Genomic DNA, 12376 nt, shown 5'->3' with positions numbered 1-12376 from the left:
TAATCCCAGCACCAGGGAGGTGGAGACAGGTATATAAGGCAGATGGAGACCGGATCTCAGCTCATTCAGTCTGAGGATTCCTAGCGACAGGATCTCACCCTTTCAGCTGAGGACTAGAAAAGATAGGTGAGAGTTGGCTGTGGGTTGCCCCTTGGACTCTCTGAACCTTTGGCATTTGGCGTCTGTGGTATCTGGCTCAGGGGGGTTTTACTGTTCAAACCATTTAGAACTGGTGCTACAGCTGGTGCCCAGTGTGGGGCAAGAAGCCAGGACCCCGACATAAGAGTCTCACGCTCTACCCCAAGAGCTAGCTCTATTCTGAGGCAGCATCTTTGAAGACGAGTTCAATCAAGGTCCCGGGGTCTACTTGAGACCCAGCTGCAAACATCAGGGCTCTGAGCGGGGCCTAGCCCACAGAATCCTCTGCCAGCATGCCCTGTGTGCACTATAAATTTTCCTCTAAACTCAACTACGACATGATCATCTTTGATGGGCTCCAAATCTCCCTCTGCGACTTAAAGAAGCAGATTATGGGCAGAGAAAAGCTGAAAGCTGCCAATAGCGACCTGCGGATCTTCGACGCAGAGACACAAGAAGAATATACAGATGACGATGCGCCAATTCCTAAGAACTCATCTGTGATTGTCAGAAGAATTCCTAGTGGAGGCGTTAAGTCGGCAAGGAAGACACACGCTCTAAGTGGAACTGGACCAGTGATGGGAACCACACAGGCAACCGATGACTCTTGTGCATCCATTTCTCTGGCCCAGCTTACAGAGACTGCCAATCTGGCTGAAGCCAATGCTTCGGAGGAAGATAAAATCAAAGCGATGATGTGGCAATGTGGCCGAGAATACGACCCAGTCAGTTCCGTGAAGAAACCTCTGGGTCCACCACCTCCATCTTATACCTGTTTTCGTTGTGGTGTCCCTGGTCATCATATTAAGAGTTGCCCAACAAACGGGGATAAGAACCTCGAATCTGGCCGGAGAATCAGAAGAAGCACTGGAATTCCCACCAGTTTTCTGACTGAGGTGAAAGATCCTAACACGAAGGGTGCGATGCTCACCAACTCTGGAAAATACGCAATACCGACCCTAGATGCAGAGGCCTATGCGATCGGGAAGAACGAGAAGCCACCTTTCTTCCCAGAGAAACCGTCCTTGTCGTCTTCGTCGTTGTCATCTTCAGAAGAAGAAGAAAAAAAACACCTATCCCGGAGGAGCTCCTGTGCCTCATGTGCAAGGACATCATGGTGGATGCTGTTATCATTCCCTGCTGTGGAAACAGTTACTGTGATGAATGCATTAGGACAGCACTCCTGGAATCAGATGAACATACATGTCCAACATGTCATCAGAACCATGTTTCTCCGGATGCTTTAACTGCCAACAAGTGTTTACGACAGGCTGTTAGTAACTTCGAAAATGGAACTGGCTGTACCAAAGGACCTCGGCAACAGTTCCCTCCACCCCCACCCCCAATACCACCACCAAGACCGCTCCTTCAGAGGAGCCCCCAGCCTCTGGCGCGAACTCTGGAACGGAGACAGCTGGATCCTCTGAGGATCCCAGTGACGTCTTCCTCAGCTCTCCCAGCTCCCTCTGTATCTTCGTTAACTTCAAGTCCGGCTCCCTTGGCACCCTCTGTGCCTGGAAGTCCATCTTCTGCCCCAGCTCCGGTACCGGTACCGGATTTGACTGCGACAGTGTCTATCCCAGTCCATTCGGAAAAGTCAGACGGCCCTTTCCGGGATTCGGGTGATAAAGTATTACCAGCCGCAGCGCTGGAACCAGAGCATTCTAAGGGAGCCTCCTCAGTTGCCACTGGGGCTCTTACTCAGGAAAAGGGTCACGAGGTGCCTGTCCTTGGAACTGCGTCTCGGTTGGCACAGTCCTCATTGCAGGGACAGTGGGTCCCCACAACTGGTCCGGCAAGAAAAAGTGCCGCTCTTCCAGGTGGTGGACCACCACCAGGCTGGGGACATTTCAACCAGCTTGGCCACCTGGTTTCTCCACCGCAGCAAGTCAGAAGAGGGGAAGGAAGTCGTCACAGGAGCACAGAGCGTGGGCCACAGCACAGCCAAAGATCCCAGAGGCCTCAAGGCCCATCCCTCCCAGGAACTCCAGTCTCTGTGCCTGTTCCTCCAGGTGTACCTCCCCCACACTTCTCTCCTGGCTTCCCTCCTGACCAGCCCCAGCCTTCAGGAGACAGTGTCCCCCCTGCAGGGTTTCCACCAGCTCCTGCCACTGTATGGAAACCTTGGGTGTGGTCGTCAGGAGTGCAGACTGCTCACCCAAACACCATGCCTACAACACCAACCCGGCTTTTGTCCAGGGAAGAATTCTATAGAGAGCAACGACGACTGAGGGAAGAGGAGAAGAAAAAGTCCAGGCTAGACGAGTTTACCAATGGTTTTCTTAAGGCGTTGACGGGGCATGAAAAGATTCAGAGGAAGCCAGGGCACTCCTTTTCCAGGTCTAAATCTCCCTGTACTGGTTCATCAGATTCAAGAAGTTCATACGCTTCTTCCTCAAAGTCAAGATCTGGCTCCACGAGGTCAAGCTCTTCCTCTGGATCCTCCAGCCGCCCACACTCTGGCTTCTATTCGCCATCACCTCGATACCCCAGGAGAGGCAGAGGCGAGAGCCGTCATCACGGTTCAGGGGCCAGTTCTCGAGGATATCATGGATCTAGGTCAAGGTCCCCTCCATATAGAGGTTCTCGTTCACGGTCAAGATCTCCTCAGAGAAGGTCCACTCGCCATGACATCAAAACCTAGTAAGGGCAGAGGGTCCACTTTAGAGACCTCTTTGAGAAAGAACACCCCAGGGAAATGGGAGGGGAAACGCCTACCGATAATGGTACAACAAGTGCTACCGTGGGTATGCTGTGGGGGCACAGGCCAGACCCTCAGCTACCAGAGAAGACTTCTCTCCATAGAGACTTTCACCTCTTAATATCAGAAATTCACCCTTCACAAGAGGGCCCAGAGAAGACTATGCTCCTGGACAACGTCATAGACACAGAAATCGAGGCGGCAACTATCCAGGAAAGCCTTCCACGGAGGAGAGATAGTCACAATCCGAAAGGTAACACAAAATCCAGAGTGGAAGAGAGTGGGGACGTCCCAGGAGTCCATAAAGACACGAGCATAAGAGAAAAACGGAAACCGGGGAAAGCATGAGGAGAGTGAGAGCTTCCTGAGTTCTGAGCTGTTAGAGACTTCCAGCCAATCCAGGGAGTTGTTGGGTGTGGATGACACTAAGGCAGATACGCCGTTTGTCCTCCCAAGGAGAGACGATGCTACACGCCTGTTGGGGATGAACTGACGGAGGCAGAATCCATCACTTTCAAAGCAGTGTCTGAGAAGGACAAGAGAGAAAAAGATAAACCAAAAGGACAGGGTGACAAGACCAAAGGGGAAAGGGACATGCCTGCTACAGCCAAGAAGGAAAATGTTTTCAAACCTTCTAAAGGACCCCAAGAGTAGGTGGATGGGGACCGTGAAAACTCTCCTAGGTCTGACCCTCCACTTGAAAAAGCCAAAGAGCGGGCTGCAAAGACTGACTCTCTAAAACTCCGACCTTGTAGCTATATTGGGAGTGATGGCAGGATATGTCCTGGATACCATTTTCTCAGTCTGTGTCTCTTGAAGGCAAGACTTAGACTAGCATCTGAATGTGTCTTTGGGGTCAAGCTTTTCAGGTTCAAATTTGATTTCCTTTTTCCACAATGTCTAGATTGGTCTCATGGGGTTGACATTTTGCTAAGCAATGACACAGAAGGCAAACACATGAGTTAAAATGTCACTTTGTTAGTTTTGAGTGTGAACTGTATTAACCAGTGGGCTAGGTGTGTTTTTATAATTATTGTACTAATTATGAACAAAAAATAAAATAAAAAGCTCCTTAACATCTCATGACACCAGTGTTTTGTTTGTTTGTTTTCTTTTCATTTTTACTTATTTCCACTCCTTTTTGATATTTTACACATATGGCAGGGTCTGCAGTCAACTTTATATCCCAGGCTGCTGCTTCTTCCATTTAACATTTTGCAAAGCATTGCCACAGTGGTATTGTGCCTAATTCGTCACATCTGCCTTTAGTTCTTCCCTTTGCTTATCCTAGCAGTAGAGTTAGATATCAAAAATTCTGTTTTAAAAAAGAGTCTCTTATAGCCTGGTGTCTAACTCCTTTGTAGCTGAAGTTGAGTGTGTGATCACCAACTTAAAAAATTATAGCCTAAGCTCCCACAATTGACTCTGTAAATCCTCTGAAGAATGACAACATCACTGGAAATCCCAAAAAACCCACTCTAATTCTGGGAAGGACTTCAGGAGTCAAAGCCAGTCAAGGACAAGAAGGTGAAAAAGGACTGTTCCAAAGACATGAAGTTAGGAAAGCCAGCCAGTAAGGATGAATAGGTCAAGAAGCCCGAGACACATCATCTTCGTGGTAGCATGAAAAAGCAAAGAAAAAAAAAACTGAAGAAAAGAATGTAGATAAAAATTTTGAGTCATCATCTATGAAAATTTCTGAAGTAGAAGGAGCTGAAATAGTGAAACTGTCACCAAAGTGGAAAATGGAAGGTGATGTTGAAAAACTAGAAAGGACCCCAGAAAAGGACATGATTGTATCATCAACTGCCCCAGCCAAAAAGATCAAACTCAACAGAGAAACTGGGAAAAAAATTGGAAGTGCAGAAAATAATCTACTTCAAATGAACCCTCCGAAGAAGTACAGTCAAAGTTTAGCAAAATTAAAGAGGAAAAAGTGAAGGGAAAGCCAAGGGGAAAGTAGCTGTGACTGAAGGCTCCAGCTCTACGTTTTTGGATTACAACAGTACAAGCAAGCTCAACTGGAGGCAGTCCTGTGTGAAACTCCGAAGTAATACAGATACAAAGAGGCTAGCCGTTAAAACTATGGAGGAGGATAAGATAAGAATCCATCATTCAAGATGGCGGAGACAAGCAGACGCAGGTAGGCCTGTGGTGGCGGCCCGTGGGGGTGGACAGGCCCAGGGGCAGCTGGCAGAGACATTCAGGCCCAGCGGCGGCCCACAGAGGTAGACAGGCCCTGCGGCAGAAATAAGCAGACGGAGGTGGACAGGCCCTGCGGTGGCGGCCGACAGAGACATTCAGGCCCGGCGGCAGCCCACAGAGGTGGACGGGCCACGCGGCAGAGACAGGAGGACGCAGGTCGGCGACCTGCGGAGGTGGACGGGCCCAGTGGCAGCAGCCAACAGGGACATACAGGCCCAGCGCCAACCGGCAGAGACATACAGGCCCGGTGGCGGCCTGCAGAGGTGGATGGGCCCCCGGCAGCAGTGACAAGCAGAGGTAGGTAGGCTCGCGGTGGCAGCCGGCAGGGACATACAGGCCCGGCGGTTGAGACAAGTGGACACAGGTGGGCCTGTGGCAGCTTGGAGCGGGGACGCCCCTGGCCCCAACACCTGGGGAAGAGGCTATCTCCGTGGGTCGGAACCAGGGCGAGTCTGGGCACTCTGTCTGGGGACAACCCAGGGCCCAACTGCTGATCCTGTGAAACCCAACAACTTGGAGGTGAGACAACCCTGCTCAGCTGAAACCCATCTGGGAGAGGATTCAGATGCCTACAGTTGGAAGTCTGAAGAAACAAGATCAGCTGAGGAGTTGACAAATGAACAAAACGTGACCTGGGAACACAGAAGAAGACGCTACCCAGCCACTAAACCAGATCACCAGAATCATAAGTATATAATTCACCGACTGAAATCAGCTGTCCCTGAAGAAACAGCCCAATAGCACCAATTTAACCAAGAACCCCTACTAAACCAAGACTAAAAATTAGAACAAGAGAGGCACTCTCAGACACAGACACCACCTGCACCTCACAGAGGAAAAGATGAGTAGACGCCAGCGCAAAAATACAGGCAATAACATAAAGACCTATATGGCAACATCAGAACCTAGTGATTCTACACCTGCAAGACCTAAACATACCATGACAGAAGAAACAGAAGAAATCAACCCCAAAAATGACTTTAAGAAGATGATAGAGGCCCTTAAAGAAGAAATAAAACATTCCCTCAACGAGGAAATAAAAACTTTCCTTAAAGAGGAAATGAAAAACTACCTTAAAGAGGAAATAAAAACTTTCCTTAAAGAGGAAATGAAAAACTCTCTTAAAGAGGAAATAAAAACTTCCCTTAAAGAGGAAATGAAAAACTCCATTAAAGAGGAAATAAAAAACTCCCTTAAAGAAATGGAAGAAAAAACGAACAAAAAATGGGAAGAAATCAAATCAAGCCAAGAAAAAGCAATTAAACAGATGAAAGAAACATTCCAAGATCTGAAAAATGAATTTGAGACAATAAAGAAAACACATGCTGAGGGAATGCTGGAAATAGAAATTCTGACAAAACGAACAGGAACTGCAGAAACAAGCATAACCAACCGATTGCAAGAGATGGAACAGAGAATCGCTGATACTGAAGACACGATAGAGAAAATAGATTTGTCAGTCAAAGAAAACACTAAAGACAAAAAAGTCCTAACACAAAACGTCCAGGAAATTTGGGACACCATGAAAAGACCAAACCTAAGAATAATAGGGATAGAAGAAGGAGAAGAATACCAACTCAAAGGCACAGAAAATATATTCAACAAAATCATAGAAGAAAACTTTCCTAACCTAAAGAAAGAAATACCTATGAAGATACAAGAAGCTTACAGAACACCGAATAGGCTGGATCCAAAAAAAAAGTCCCCTCGCCACATAATAATTAAAACACTAAACACACAGAACAAAGAAAAAATATTAAGAGCCGCAAAGGAAAAAGACCAAGTAACATATAAAGGTAAACCCATCAGAATAACACCAGACTACTCAATAGAGACTATGAAAGCTAGAAGATCATGGACAAATCTCATGCAGACTCTAAGAGACCACGGATGCCAACCCAGACTATTATACCCAGCAAAACTCTTAATCACCATAGGCGGAGTAAACAAAATATTCCAGGATAAAACCAGATTTAATCAATACCTGTCTACAAATCCAGCCCTACAGAAAGCACTAGAAGGGAAAATTCAACCCAAAGAAGCTAAACACATCCATGAAAAATCAAGCAATAGATAATCCCACACCAACATACACCACAGAAGGACAACACAACACAACCACAAAAAATAACAGGAATTAACAATCACTGGTCATTAATATCCATCAATATCAATAGTCTCAACTCATCTATAAAAAGACATAGGCTAACAGAATGGATAAGAAAACAGAACCCATCCATCTGCTGCATACAAGAAACACACCTTAACTTCAAAGATAGACACTACCTCCGAGTAAAGGGCTGGGAAAAGGCTTTCCAAGCAAATGGACCTAAGAAACAAGCTGGTGAAGCTATCCTAATATCTAGAGAAAAAGGATGTTTCAAAAGAGAAGAAGTCTTGTGGCAATGCCTCAGTGGTCCAGGTAACTACCAGAACTCAGAAATCTGCGACGGAGACTAAGGCAGCAGAGATCTAGAGTGGAGTGCTGAGTTCTGGCAAACAGCTGAATCTTTCTTCCAGTAAGTACCTGAACAGGGCTGATGTGAGTTATGTAAAGTCCAGATTTTAAGAATCATACTCTCTCAGGGATCTCCACAAACTAGTGGGTGTTCTCCCTCACTGCCCCTGTGAGACAGTCTCTGTACGGGAGAGGCCTCACGTGACTTTGTCTCTGGTGTTCCTCTGGGGACATCTGTGTGAGAAACTGTATGCTCCAGAACCAGCTCTCGTGCCCTTTGGCCAATGCCGGAGCGTGAAATAGTCCAACGTGGGAAACAAAAGATGATCCCAATCGGGAATCGTGACATTTTTTTTTTTTTGGATGATGGTTATGTTCTGTTTTGAAATAACCTCTGTGTATTTCATTTATTTTCTTTTACCTGGCGATCTCTGAGCAGGCTTCAGATTTTGACAGTTGATGAAAGATACGACAAGCATTAATGTGTGGGTGAAAAGCTTGGTGAAATTCTGAGTGAAGTTTTAGTTAAAGTTGGTTGAACTTGGGATTGACTGGGAGGCCAAAGATTTAAAAAGCAGAAGATTCTCTCAAGACACAAGTTGTGTGATAATAGTGTGTTTTGTGTGTGTGAATGAGAATTTGTAAATGTTGAATTCTAGGCTTCAACAATCATTGTCAGTGCAGATCAAGCTGCAAGTATTTTTCAAATATCTTAAGTTATATTTTCTTTTTCAGAGCTGCTTCTTATTTGGGGCTACCTTTTTTTTTTTTTAATTGAGGCGTAATTCATAAAAGGGTATATTGTTTTGATGAGACTTTTTACAACTGTGGCTGGATGTCTTTCTTTAGTCTTCCAAGAAGGGCCATTTTACTTTTTTAGAGTTACTTTTTAAAGTCATGAGGTCAACAACTTGGACTACTATGCATGTAAGTGCTAATGCAAATTAAAACCCAAGTTGACCTCCAGCAGCAGTTCATTCTATGTTGACAGTGAGAGAACACTTTGCCTGTTAGGATGCTGTTACTCGTGGACTGAAATGCTGAAGAAACCCCTCCCCCTATTTTGTTTTTTGCAAAAATCAAGGTATATTCTAGGGTTTCCTGGTTGACCTCAACAGATAAACTGAGATGATAGTCTTAGTTCAGAAATGATCTGAATGTAGATTTACAGTCTACGTGTACAGCTGGCTAAGTGAGATCGCTTTCACAGTTCTGCATGTATCCCATCGGCTCCCCATTAGTCACTGAACTCTTAAAACTGGTATTGTAACATTATCACAATGTTTTGCGCCAATTTTATAAACTTTACAGTGCAATATGTGTTCCTTTTCTGAGGCAAACCAAAGGTATATTTCTCAAGGTTCTGCTGCTAACAGCAGCGTTGATAGAGGATTTTTTATACATTTGTAATAGATAGAAATAAACCAGAAAGAAAGAAGAAAAAAAAAGTGGTGGAGGAAAAGGTGAATACTGCAAGAATACTCAAAAGGGCTGAGAGTTGCAAATGCCAAGAATGGCTTTGCATAGTAAATGGAATAGAACAGCTCTGAACTATAGCTTACTTTTCCTGGTTTGGTCTGACAGAATGATTGAATGCTTTTGAACAAAAATCAGAGCCTTAAAAACAAGGATTTGGTGAGATTGTAAAATGGTGTGCCACTTTGGCAAAACAGTTTGGTGGTTGGTCAAAATGCAAAACACTGTTACTCTGTTACTCAACAATTCTACCCTTAGGAATAAATCCTCAAACTACTGAAAATGTGCACCTATGAAACATGTACATGAAAGTTTACAGCAGTGTGTTGCTAATAGTAAAAAAGTTAAAACAACTCAAATAGCTATCAAATACTGGAGAGAAATAAAATGTGGCTTATTCATACAATAGAATATTATTAAGACAAAAAATGAATGAGAAACTGACAGATTAAATGACTTTGGTGAACCTTCATAATTTCATTTGTAGATCTTTCCATTTCTAATTTATAAATATATTTGGGGTTATAAATTATAAATGTACTGCCTCCTGTCAACATTGTATACTTCTATTTGATGATTTCTGTGTCAAACATTCTATGGAAATGTTTCCAAGTATTTTCTGTATTAACTGTGAATGAATAGAACAAAATAAATTGCCTGTGATGAAAAAAAAAATAACTATGGAGGAGGAGTATAACGATGATAATACAGCTCCTGCTGAAGATGTTATGCTGTGGATATCACTCTATATAAATAAAACACTGATGGCCAGTGACCAGGCAGGAAGTATAGGCGGGACAAAGAGAAAGGAGAATTGGGGAAACAGGAAGAAGGAGGAGAGACACTGCAGCCCCCGCCAGCACAAGCAGCATATAAAGACGCCGGTAAGCCACCAGCCACGTGGCAAGGTATAGATTTATAAAAATGGGTTAATTTAAGATAAAAGTACAGTTAGCAAGAAGCCTGCCACGGCCATACAGTTTATAAGTATTATAAGCGTCTGAGTGATTATTTTATATGTGGATTGTGGGACTGTGGGGCTTGGTGGAAGCTGGAGAGAAGCCCTCCAGCAACAATGTTATAATTATCCAGGTTCCTCAGTTCGAATGGGATTAAAATGACTTCAGTTCTGAAGAACAAGATGTGAAATCCACACAACCTATACACAGTTTATATATTATAAAATAGATTACTACTAGGCCATCATGTATAGTCAAGTACACTGAGAAAAAAAGAGCAGACAGAAAAGATTCAGAAGCTCAACAAAAAAGGTGAGCCATGAGGTTAGAAGCTCAAAAATCTCTGTGTCCAGTGAGAAGGAGAGAACCAAAGACAGTGGTAGAAATGGAAATCTCTGACAAGAGGAAGAGCAGCACCTTGCCAGAGAAGGAGAGCACCGAGGACTGTCTAAGTGAACCGGGATATTCTAAGAATCTGTCTCAGACTTCCAAAGAGCCTAGGACCTCAGCTAAGCATGATCCCTTCATGATTCTTCCAATGAAGTCTTCACTCCCAGTAGAGAGAAGAAAATGGACTGTGACAGCAGAGAGTATTTCTGTTCAGAGCAGAGAGATGGGAGAAATGAGTTAGCAAGAAGGAAGGGCTCTCACTCTTGGAGCAAACATTCCACATTTGGACAGAAATGTGAGCCAAAGAAAGAAAGAGATTTGCCTAACGAAGGGTCAGAGTCCACAAAAAGTAATTCTAGTTCCCCCAGAGACAAAAAGCCTCAGGATCATAAAGCCCCCTATGATACCAAATGGTTACGTGAAGAAGCAAAGTCTGTATATATTCTTATATTAGTTCTAAATAAATTATTTTTGTATTAGACAAAAAAAGCAAAAATGTGACATTTTATTTGTACTCTAAGAAATAAAGCTTGCCTGAGTTTTGAGGCACCCTGGGCTATATGAGAATAAACCAGTCTAAAAGAGAAATAGAGCTAGGCAGTGTTGGTGGCTCATACCATTAACCCCAGCTCTAGAGAGCTGGAGAAAAAAAATATAAGGTGGGTGGAGACAGCATCTCAGTCCAGTGAGTCTGAGTATTCATAGAAATAGGATCTCCCCCTTTCAGCTGAGGAATTGGCAAGGTGAGAGGTGGCTGTGACTTGCTCCTTTGTCTCTCTGACCTTTCAGCATTTACTCTGATCTAGCTCTGGGTTTTTAATATTAAAAGCAACTAGAATTCGAGTTACAGTTGACCTTGAACTTGTACTCCAGAAGTGGAGGCAGGAGGATGAGGACTTCTAGCCCATCCTTGGCTATAGTTATTTGGAGGCTGGCACGGGCTAAATGAGACCTTGTCTCACACACACAAACAAAAGAAGTGAAGTGCCCATCAGACAGTGACCAGGAGCTAGAGGGTGGTGAGCAGTGCTTGCTGCTTTCACAGAGGACCTGGGTTCGGTTCCAGCACCCACTGGATGTCTCACAACCATCTCTAAGTCCAGTTCCAGGGAATCTGATGCACTCTTCTGGCCCCCAGGGGTTTCTGCATAAAATGGTACACACAAACCCATGCAGGCAAACACATACATACACAAATTAAAAATTCAACCTTTTAAAAATTATATTTAAAATTTTTATTTTGTGTAGGGTTAGGCATCATGACATGTGCTGTAGAGTTCAGAGGACAACTTGTAACAGAAGTTATATGTTTCTACCATGTAAGTCCCAAAGAAGGATGGAACTCACGTCTTAGGCTTGGTGGCAGGCACCTTTAAACCCAGAGCTATCTTACAGGGAAAGTAATAAACTAATACATCTTTAAAAATAAAGAAGGAGAACCAGTACTTTACAATACCTGTCCAGGCAAGCCTTGGAGAGAAACTGGCTTTGTGGAATCAATATATAGCCACTGTGAATGCTTGAAAAGATGTACTATACTAAAAACACCATTGTAACACTTCCTGAAGTAAGGGGAAGTATCCAAAACAGCACTACTGTATAACACTTCCTGAAGTGAAGGGAAGTATCCAAACCAGCACTACTGTATAACACTTCCTGAAATAAGGTGAACTATACTAAAAACCTCTACTATAACACTTTCTGAAATAAGGTAAACTATACTAAAATCCTCTACTGGAACACTTCCTGACTTAAGGTGAACTATACTAAAAACCTCTACTGTAACACTTTTTGAAGTACACTGAAACTTTTCTGTGAAACTCGGACTTCAGGTTAGTCATAAACCCCAGCCAAATACCTGTTTTTACTCAGGGATTCTTTTCTAAGTGGGGGCAGGAAAGTAAACTTAAAGTGGTTGTTTTCTGACTCAGGCAGAAACGTGCAGCAAATCACCTTGCAGGAGTCATTTTTTTTTTGTTTTGTTTTTGTTTTTGTTTTTTTTTTTAGGTTTTTTTTGAGAGTTTCTCCCTGCAGTTTTAGTGCCTGTCC

General features: G+C 43.9%; 1 pseudogene; it reads left to right on the top strand.

The window, feature by feature from the left end:
• The first annotated feature begins 431 nt into the window (after positions 1 to 431).
• Positions 432 to 10807, top strand: LOC143267079 (E3 ubiquitin-protein ligase RBBP6-like; annotated as a pseudogene).
• Positions 10808 to 12376: the final 1569 nt, after the last annotated feature.

The sequence above is a fragment of the Peromyscus maniculatus genome, chromosome 8, assembly GCF_049852395.1.
Source record: "Peromyscus maniculatus bairdii isolate BWxNUB_F1_BW_parent chromosome 8, HU_Pman_BW_mat_3.1, whole genome shotgun sequence".
Classification (NCBI taxonomy): Eukaryota; Metazoa; Chordata; class Mammalia; order Rodentia; family Cricetidae; genus Peromyscus; species Peromyscus maniculatus.
The sequence above is the reverse complement of the archived record's forward strand: the minus strand, read 5'-3'. Positions and strand labels throughout refer to the sequence as shown.